Source organism: Melanaphis sacchari, unplaced genomic scaffold (assembly GCF_002803265.2).
Source record: "Melanaphis sacchari strain LSU unplaced genomic scaffold, SCAv2.0 Contig13_pilon_pilon, whole genome shotgun sequence".
NCBI classification, from domain to species: domain Eukaryota; kingdom Metazoa; phylum Arthropoda; class Insecta; order Hemiptera; family Aphididae; genus Melanaphis; species Melanaphis sacchari.
Genome location: NW_020270588.1, coordinates 2003740 through 2015457, shown reverse-complemented (window position 1 = coordinate 2015457; position 11718 = coordinate 2003740). Strand labels below are relative to the sequence as shown.

At 27.7% G+C, this 11718-nt stretch overlaps 1 pseudogene; it reads right to left on the bottom strand.

Annotated features, from left to right (window-relative positions):
* Window positions 1-8293: 8293 nt before the first annotated feature.
* On the bottom strand, window positions 8294-10112 carry LOC112591579 (annotated as a pseudogene).
* Between the last annotated feature and the right edge of the window lie 1606 nt (window positions 10113-11718).

Below are 11718 nucleotides of genomic sequence, written 5' to 3'. Positions count from 1 at the left end.
ATGAGAATATTGAAATTATTTTTGATGTTCAGTTTTACAATAGTTGAGTATAGGTAGTTTTTTATAATATTTTTTTATATATTTTTTTTCTTGTAAAATATAATACGGTTTTGTTACCTAGTAAACGTTTATTTTAATATTTTCCAAACATTTTGAAATGTTCAGAAATGTTTGCTCTTAATTTAAATCTATCGACGAATCTTTAAGTTTTTTTTAAAAACTTTTAAAATTTAATAGATTCCTCTATATTTAACTTATAAATTGTACTTATACAGCAATTACAAATACTGAAATAATCATAATTTTTTAGTGTAAGCATTTTTATGTTAAAATACTGTCAAAATAAAGTGATAATTTCTATTTATATTATTTATATTGAGTTAAGTGGGTTTTATTTTACTGATTAAATGCTTATTACTTTTTTTTCTGTGTAGAACGTTATTTTTTATTTTTGCTTCTTTTTTGTGTTATAAAACTGTTTTGTTTTCATATATTATATTATAGATACATCTTCAGTTATTAAATTTAATTCCCTATTATTTTTTAAATATTAAAAAATTCATTCTACTGTTCATTATTAAAAACCTTTTTGGGATGTACAAAATAAATAGATACATTTTTGTTTCATATAATTGGATTTTATTATTACTTTAAGTGATAAATGATCTCCCCGATATCCTGTCATTTCGTCGTGCGCCAATTCATCGCGGTCATTTGGGCACACGACAATTGAACGCATACGACGTTTCGTCCTGTACATTTCGACGAATGCTAAATTTGGTCGCGCGTCATTTCATTGCATATATATTTCAATGTACCTACCTATAATTATATAATATTATTCATAATAACAATTGTTGTGTAGTATTAATATGGATAATAACATAAATGTATTTTATAGTCCATTATCATTAACTCTTTAAATCATGTTGAATAAAACGTATAATTGTGTCCCCTTACTAAAAACCAATGGACTATCTCCACCGATCATGTAACATGATATTTATAATTATTATTAAAATAAAAATGTGTAATATACATAAATGCTGAATACGCAACAATAATAATATTACATATATTTATGTATATATTTCAATATATAATATATTATATCATAGTATTAGATAAAACAGATTATCTACCGTGTCTTTTTGTGTAGGTATATTTAATAATATAATATGTTTAATGTTATAGTATCTTTATATAATTATTAGTAGTAGTGGTGTAGAAATGAATGAACAATAATGTAAATATAATCCAATATGCGAGGTTTTGAAAGGTATTGCTCATAATTTTAATGTATATAAATAATAATATTTTACTGCCTTATTTTATTTTATTTTTGTGTTTTTTTTTTTTTTTTTTTTTGAAATATTTTATTTAGATTATTATTATGAATAAAAATGTATATAACAATAAAAGGAAATAACTAGATATGTAAAAACATTATTATTATTTAGAATATATATAATATATAATTATATGCGATGAAATGACGCGCGACCAAATGTAGCTTGTGTCGAAAATACACGTGACGAAATGTCGTACGCGTCCAATTATTGTTGTGCGTACAAATGACTGCGACGAATTGACGTAAACCAATCTCTCCGACTGCTATATTTTGTCTGAAACCAAATTGATCATCGGCTAAAATGAAATTTATTGAAAATATTTAAAGCATTTAAAATGATTAAATATACTACAGTTAAAGAGTATATACAAATAGAAAGAAGTGATCTTTTTAAAATCATAAAAAATTTTTTTTAGTAAAATACAGTAGAATGAAAATTCTCTATTTTTATATTATAATCTATTACACTGTTCATCAAATAACCTACTTCATCACTATTAAGTTCATTCTATATAATAAACTTATATGTATATATTTAATAATAAATATTATTAAGTAAAGCAAAGCTATTTTAAATGCATTTTAATTTTATGATTGAGTTTCTTTATCAACAAAACACAATAGATAAACATTTAACTATTCATTGTTATAAGTATTGTAACCACAGTAGGTATAATTAAATAGTTTGTAGGTGGTAGACATTACTTCAATAGGCAGTAATACAAAATATTAAGGTAATAAATTTGAATTCGAACTTTTGCATTCTTCTCAATTAACATAATTGTAATGCAATGGCATTAGATACAATATAATACAAGGTTAAGTATACGCGTTAAGGGCGTACGCGGCGTGCATGGTGTTTGCACATCCGGTGTATTATGACCCCATGGTAGTTGTCACTGCGTGTCGTTACTCGCACTTTTATATGTGTTTATGCGGTGTCGCGGGAAAATTTGTTTTTATTTCGGTTTGCGAATTGTATTATTTCGGGACATCTTTATGGTAATATTATTCACAATGAAAAGTTATCACCTAAAGTCAAGAATTATGCTTTTTGTGTCTATATACACACATAAATATGCGCGAAACCATATTGAATGTGTACATATACGCGTATAATATGGCGAGACATTGAAAGCCCAGAATAAATATATATATATATATTGTATGTAGGGAGGGAGAAGGAGCGAACCAAATAGAGCTTTCATCCGTACTTTTCTTTTATGTGCTGCGAAAAAAATGACACTAACATAAACTACATCAACATCTTTGGGTACGCTACATTATCTATTGTATATATATATATATTTATACGCGTACACATGTGTGTGTGTATATTTATTTGCCATTGTAAAAATCAAGCGAACACATATAACAAGTATATAGGTATAAGGACCGTAGATGGTATTCAAACCTTAAATTTTATCGTTGCAGACTTTAAAAAAAAAATAGAGTATAAAAACTTAGGTTACCACATAAATATTGTTGACAAACATTATTATTGTAATGTCTTTCCGAAATTTTTACTTACCCTTAGTCGTAGCCGGTTTTGTTATGATCGGCGATATCGTTTCAGAAAACGGCGAAATATATAGTTAAAACTAAACAACCAAATGCGTTGTAGACGAAACGATCGCTATAATATTCATAGTAATGGCAGTTAACATAATACAAAAAGTGCAGTATACCCAACACTAAAACTAAGTTGTTATGCATCGAATTCACATACTAAGTTAGTAATGATAGATATTCAATCACATGATATAGACTGGATATACTATTTGAATTGGTTTATCTATTGTTTAATTATTTATATATTCTATTTCTTAATGTTTTATTTTATAATTATTACTTTACTCTAACTTATTGGATCAACTTTGCGGAAATATTTTGATCTTGAAAAAAAATGAAATTTATGATTAAATTATGTTGTTTTTCATCACAAAATGTCTGAAATTTTGTTCCAATTTTTTTTTTTTTTAATGAAATAGAAATATATTTACAACTGTCAGATTTTCTAATTAGGTAATTTTTTTTATATTTTTTGAAAATTATTTATTATAGCTTAACATTACGTATTACTATACTTAAAAGTTTCGATGTTCATTTTAAAGAAATAAAATCTTGTAGTTTGTAGAATATAATATAAGTTATTTGTATATTTGTGTTGATATATTGTTAGGTACATTTATTTTCCATTAATTAGAGCGACTATGCTATATTTTATAGTTTATACGTGACTTTTCGAACAGAGATTTTAGAATTAATGTCTTTTGTACATATATGGCTTTCGAACAGTCTATCATTCTTAAAAATACACTTGGTATATTATATAGAACCTTAATATAAACAATTATTAAACACGGTTGATGGTTCATGAGTTTAGACCAAATAGAAAACATTACAAATTAAAGATAAACGCCAAGTGCATACAAAGAAAATAAAAAATGAGTTTTTAAAAAAAGTGTAGTGCATTTTTATCCATTAAATCTGCCCTTTTTGTCAATATAATCTTCTATTCCACGGAAAGAAAACACTCAAGAACATATATATTTATATGGACATTCATTGACAGGTCACAGGTATTTATTATTTTATTTATATTTTTAATATAGAATCTAGTACCTATACTCTAAACTTAATACCTTACTTTCTTACTCGTTGCGTTCTATAATACCAAAATCCCGTTCGACAGATTGATATTCTTCTGTTTACGATGTTCTGTTATTTTATGTGTCGGTATATTTACGATATATATGTAACTTCATGATGTCAAAAATTTCAGCTCTCATATGTGACGACATTAAATTCCGCGTTTATAAAATTCTGTTTTATCACCCCTTTTAAAACTTTACTTTTCGATTCGAATTAATCCACATCGTCAATCTCGTGACGTGTGTGGTTTGGCTAATGGTAGCACGTTGTTTGTCAAAGGAATGTCGAGTCAGAAATTAAATGGAAAAGCCTAAATCTATAGCGCTCATATAAAGTGATAAACTTGCTGCAAGTTCAAAAGAACATTATGTAACGTCGAAAAACGTCACCTAAGTACATTGTTATACACATACTATTTCCTTTATAATGGTAACGAGCAAGTTAATTCACACTCTCTTAGACCATAAACAACATTGTAATATTATTATTATTTACTTTAACCAAAATTAACATCATACGGTCTCTTAATCAGTTTTGAATTTATATACATATTAATTAAATCGTACAACTTTTATTCATACTTTAATTATTGTTTTATAACGTGGGGTGTTTAGTTATTAATAAAGGCGTAGTTCTGGTACATACGGTTTCATGAATTATTCATCTATACTTTGAGTGTATTTAATAACCTTTTTTAATATGTATAAAATATATACACATATATACATTATACATATATTTTTTTGTTATTAACAAAAATTATAAACTTTAAAAATTTCTGTTCACAAGCAACGTTTGATATACACACGTCGAAATTATACATCATATCATATACGTTTGTGCGTGCGTTTAAACTGCGTGTTATTACAAATGTAATTTTTTTAAACTATTATTTTAAAAAATCGACCTAAATAACAACAATGGTTTTTTTTTTTTGGTTTTACCATTTTCGTGTATATAACAATAATAATATACGTGTACGGCACACGAGGTTCGTATGGGGTATGTGGTTGTTATTTTAATTCCACAACGTTTAGTTGAATAGTGGTGTTATAAGCACATGTGCAATTATAGTACCCTTGTTATTCACGTTTATATGAAACAACATAATAAATAATTGATACAATATATATTGTGCAGTACCTACGGCACATGTATACATACAATATAATATATTATATAGGTGTATAGTAATATATTTGTACATATATCTGCAGTCGGTTAATCCTGACGTTAATTGTAACAGCTTTCGATTGCCACCACGTGCAGTGCAATAATTATTTTCAATAATAACGGTCCATGGATTTGAATTTTATTCAAAACGTTGCGTCCGTGACGGCACGGTAGGAATACCGTATTGATTGGTATATTCTATAAGCATTATAATATTATAATATGTATTAAAGGGATCGAAAACGATAATTTGTCATTGTTTAACACACGTGCAACATACAAATTTAGACGTGTTCTATTATTTGTAATGTAATTCGTTAATTTTGAAAAAAAAAAAAATTAAAATTTTTCGTGTTTGTTTATTTGTGACATGATATTTATCCATATCATTTTAGATTTTGTATGGAGCGATGAATGTATTAATTTTACGATGATGTATGCGTGTGCATTAATTTCTGTTTACTAAATCATGCATCTAGTCGTTACATTTGGAAAAGAATATATAATTCCCAATACTTTGTTTTATGATTGGGAAAAACAAAAAAAAAAATTTTAAAAAACGGAAATTTTTACGCAAATCCAATATTCTACAAAATTGATTTTGTTTTTTGTTTTATTTACTAGGTATAAATTATTAAAAATTCAATATGAAGTTCCTCATAAATCATCAATTATTTAATTCAATAATATTGAAAATTTTAAACGTTTAAAGTTTGAATTCATCAAAATCTCAAAATTGTAAAGATTATTTTGTAGTTAAAAATGCATAAAAATTCTTATTTTCATACCTAATATTTGAAAATTTAAATACAAGGTTTTTATAAATTTCTGAAATTATAAAAAAAAAAAAAAATCTAACAAAAATTAAAATTTATTTTTTATAAGCAATTTTAAGTTAAAATTTTTACGATCTTTGATATTTACCTGTAAAATAACTATTTCTCTTCAAAAATGTTTTGATATTTTGTTGTAATAAGAAAAAAAAAGTGGCTTGGCGTGGCGCATTGGCTGCTACCAGTCGCGGAATACGACTGAGAGTAAGTAACGGCCACAGCTACTAGCTCCCAGATGGGTGACCACTCGGGATCATAGTGGTTAAAAACCTTGCCACACATACACGTGTTTGCTATCAATCATAACAATCATTAAATACAACCTACCGTACCAACCTTAACCCTTACCATAGTTCATAACCCTCCTGAAAACAGCTAATGGCCCTAGTTGCCGGGCTTAAAAAAAAAAATAGTAGAAACTTCAAATATTATAGCGAAATGTTTATATTATTATTTTCATTATATCGTAAAATTTTCAAGACTCGGTAAATTTTGATAAGCTATTTATAGAAATGACAAATTTTCAATATTTTTTTTATTTTTTTTCTATGATTGTTGACGAAAATTTAATAGCTAATATTAAGTAGTATTTAATACATTTATTAGTTTTGTATATCAAAAAAAAACATATCATGAAAATACGAGTAGTTTGTGATAAAAGCTGACAGAGTGTCTTTACTTAGAATCGTTTTTCGTATACAATGTTAGTTTGTTCAATTCAAAATTAATATGCCCATAATAATTACTTAATATACAGCAGAGAAGTATTCTTTACTCTGCTATTTTATTTTGATTTTAACTTCTTAAAAAATTAAATAAGATAATTTTTTAATAGGTACAACTTTTTTTTTGCATAATTCATAATTTCCTTCGGGCCTTGCTAATGGAGAGAACATTATTAATTTAATAATAATAGTTTTAAAATATATTACTATAGTCAAGACAATTAAGATCTATTTTTTTATTAAATCGCATAAAGAACATTAATATAGGATGTAGAAGGATGTACGAGTAAAGTCCAACTTAAATTTAGATACTTGTTATATAGTTTTTATTTTTAAGTTATAATATTGCATAATTAACCAAGCTTAATTTGGGTTTTATAAATAATGTAATTTCAATTTTTTTTTTTTTTTGTTATGTTTTATTTTTTTTTAATCAAAAATTGTTTAGTGCATCAAATAGATTTGTAAAGAAGAAAAGACTATGTTCAATTATTACTTTTCAATATCCATTTATTATGTATATATTTTTTAACTATCTAATTTCGTTGAACTACAATAAAACACACGATTAAGTACCTACGACTAAATAGTATTACTAAAATAAGATAATAAATTACAACATAGAAAGATAATTTTTAAATTAAAAAACCATTAATATTTTGATAGATCATATTATAATTATTATGTTAATACGGTACTTACCTCTATATGACTCTATATTATTATATTATACACAAAAAATGCTAGGTTTAAAAATAAAAGAACGGCAAATAAGATGTATTTTTTATTTGTATAAAGATGTATAGCTACTGAAAACCTTTTAAATTTAAATTGAATTTATAATTCGTATAGTGTAAATACTTATAATTCCATGTATAAATACAGGTATTTAAAAGTAAATTAATAATTTAACACTATAATACAAATATGATATTAATGTTAGCCCGAAGACATATTTTTTAATATTAAAGAATTGATAAGTTTAATAGTTACAATTATTCATTTTGAAAAAAAAAATTAACCATACAATTAAGATATTGATAAATAATAATATTCTTTTTCAAATATCTACTTTTTTTGGAGGTATAAATGTATAAAGTAACAATACACTTTTTGTCCAGATGATATTAAATGTAAATATTATTACATTTAAATAATATAAAATAACGCTTTTTACTTTTTAATGTAAAATATTTTTTTAACTAAAAAAAATATAGTATGTTTGGTATTTAAATTAGTTAAAATAGAGATCCGTTACAAAGTATCGTGTTTATAGTAAACATTTTCATTGTAAGTTGATGCATTTAAATTTTATAATATGCAGTAATTTGTATACAATAGATCATAGATTAATCAGAGGATTTTTAGAGTATATTTACTTCTTAAATGTGTGAATCTTTCTAAACAAGACAATTTGTTTAGTGTGCTATGGTATAATTTATTTTTTGATCCACCACATTTTCTTATTTAAAAGCTGATAGGCTTTAGTCCTGTGTACTGAGTATTTTAATTTTAATAAATTTATACTTATTTAGAGGTATATTAATTGATTTAAATTTTAATCAAATACCATTTTCTGGCGTAATAATTAATGATCTTTTACTGAATCGCATTGGAATGTCTGTTTTTCGCATGGTTTCACTTCATTTTTGGTTAAAACTTCAGTTAACGTAAATTTCATTTTCATTTCAGAAAATCGTTTTCCTAAGATATCAACGATAGTTATTTAATTTTATAAATTTTATTTATTTAAGAAAAAAAAAATTGACTTCACTCAGAAAACTCGTACCTACCATTAACTGGTTTATTTCCATATATTTATAATAGTAACATAATATACTTATGCTTAAACGAAGTCCATCACCAAATGGCATATAAGTTCCATTTGGTCTTTTAGCTTTTTCTTTTGGTGAAAATCGTTCAAGGTCGAACGTTTCTGGATCGGAATAATATCTGTAGTCGTGATGAATAGATCGATTATGCAGGAATTAGACATTTTGTACCTTTATCAATTACTAATGTGTCATCAGACATTTGGTAATCCCGCGTTGCTTCTCTAAATAGTGTTCATAAAGGTGGATATTTTTGTAAAGTTTCTGAAAAAAATAAAATACTCACTCATATTTTATATTATATAAATCGTCAATAATACCTGCTATCAATTTAGAAATGATAACAGGTATTAGTTATATATATATTAATTTTTTATATTGTTTATTATGTAATTCTGTGATGAATTAATGACTTAAGTTTACGACTATATCATTTTTATATTTTTTCAATGATTAAAATCGATTAATACATATAGATACTGTAGATACTGACTTGCTGCTAATACCATTTCCAAGTAATGTAAGTCTTTTAGAAAATCATCGTTAATTTCAGAATTATGTTTAATCTTCATTGCATACATTTCTTCTCGTACTTTGTCTTATATTAATTTTTTCAATGCAAGTTTGTACGAACAAAAAATCATAGCGGTAGACACTGTTTCAAAACCAGCGGCCAATAGTATAAATACATTGGCCACGATATCTGTTTCTAAGAATGTTACTAAATTTATGAAATACATTAATATCAAAATGTATGATGCTCAATAATAAAAAATAACTAAACACTAAATAGGTATTGTAAAACGTACCCTGTAAGCCTTTAAAGCTTTTTTCCATTAGTCATAATATGTTATAATACACAACGTTTTACAATTTTATACAGTAATACGTACATATTATATATTTAGCGAAGAGAGTCATGTAATATGTGTATTGGTCTGGCAGTGACATTTTTCGACTCCAAATAACAGTGTTTCGAAAATAAAAACGTTACCTATCTTTCGAGTATAATTGAAACTAAGATTTGTGATGTTGTACAGAGGCAACAAAATAAATAAAACGAAAACGGTTGGTTTGCCACGAATGGCGTCAAAACAACGAGTAACACGATCGTTTTATAGAGTGCGATTATTGTAAGTGTATCTAATCACAACTTTTACGAATACGAGGTTAAAGTCGTCTTAAATTATAAATTGAAATTCTCTCGGGGGCAGGATTGCGTTAATCTATCTTTACCGAGATGTTTTGACTCGTCTTATTACGTGACACGTTCTACAGGTGCAGGATACCTACCTATCATCTACGCTTTACATGACGCGTATTATTATTATTATATATAATAAAACCCATCATCGCCCTACCTAACCGCGCCCGACGGTTCGGTCTTGTTGACGACCAAGTCGGTCTTTGGTTGAATCGGTGACTGTACGACGTCGTCTTTGTTTAGGCCGTGCTCCTGCTGGTACCGCATCGTGTAGGTGAACGCGGTGATGAAGAACTGGAATAATATGTGTGTATAATATAGCAGGGGTGTGGCCAACATGAATAGGTAGGTTCTCGGGCCACATAAAAAAATACAATAATACTAAGAGCCAAAATGTTTATAGACGCATTTTACATGATTTGATAATTTTTTATAAAATCTAATAGAAAAAAAAAAAAAAAATCAAAATTTTTGATTTTATAAATAACACGCGAGCCGCATCTGACAATGACGAGAGCCAAATGACATGTGCAGGTTTGCGAGCCGCAAGTCGGCCACCTATATGGTATATAGTGCGCGGCGCGCGCACGCGAACTGCGGGCGAATGGACCGGACACGAACGTAACCACTGTGCGACAACCGGTCGTCGTGTTATGGTGGTTACTGCGCCGCTGTCGTCAATAGTTGTTATTACCGACGATTGCGTATTGTTTTATCAGGATGTCATTGCGCGTCATCCTCATTGCCGGGGAATCAAGCGTCAAGGTATGACGAATCATGTCTTCGAAAACGGCATACGTTACAGTAAATGTAGCAAATTATATACTCCAGGGACGGTCAAACTTTTTTCGGCCGCGATCTACTAAAAATAAACTTCACCTTTGAGAATTGACTTCGATAAAAAAGTTTTTATTATTATTAAGTTACTATACCACCATAATTAATTCTCGTGTGCGCAGCTTGAAAATAAATTCAAGCGCGATCGACTTTAAATCGTTTACAATCGACCGGTCGATCGCGATCGACTGTTTGGCCACCCCTCGATCATCACTTGAGTCCCTGACAGTACTATTCTCGAAATGATCCATGCACGTGTAGGACACACTGTGAATGTTATAACGTCAGTTATTTGACAACGTCGCACGTTCCCGGTTGGCTCGAGGTGGTTGAGAGAAAATATGGGCTGTGAATAAACGGAACGCTTGCATTTTGAAGCAAGAATAAGCTACTCCAATTGTATTTATTAATGATTTTAACAAGTAAAAACAGCTAACTGCTATGTAAAGTTACTATAGCACTGGGGATGACTATATTATTGACTGTTATGTACCTACTTGCGTTGACGCGGATGTAACAAAGTCTACGACGAGCAATAAGTCTTACCAAAATAGCCAATCTAGCACTGCGACTTCGTTTTGACCATGGTTGGGTGGTCTACCCGTGTTTATGTCGGGGTCCTATCAACGACGTGATGGCATATACTTAAATATGTAAATCGGTAAAAACAACTTGTTGTTTTCCCACCTTAGACCTATGCTTTTCGTATTTTAGAAATCACACGTACGCGGTACGCCATGTACAGATTATTATTAGTACCTACTTTATATACGTCATAAATTTTACCAGTTGTATAATTTTTTCATTTTAATCAAATTCACAGCTATTATAATAAAGTATACAATCCGCGTCTTAGAGTATAATTATTTTTATTTGTAGTTTTACTACTATCAATTAAACATAATTTATCAATTGTATTACATTTAAAAACAATTATTTTGGTTTGTAGGATTACTTCAAGTGTCTGTCGTGTACATTTTTATGTAGTAAGTGATCAATGATCATTATTTATTAGTGCGTGAATAGCTGTAGAGTATAAAAAAGAAAAAAATAGCGAAGCACATTATTGGCAAGCTCAGTACACGCAAAGTACGTTAACCACGCACTA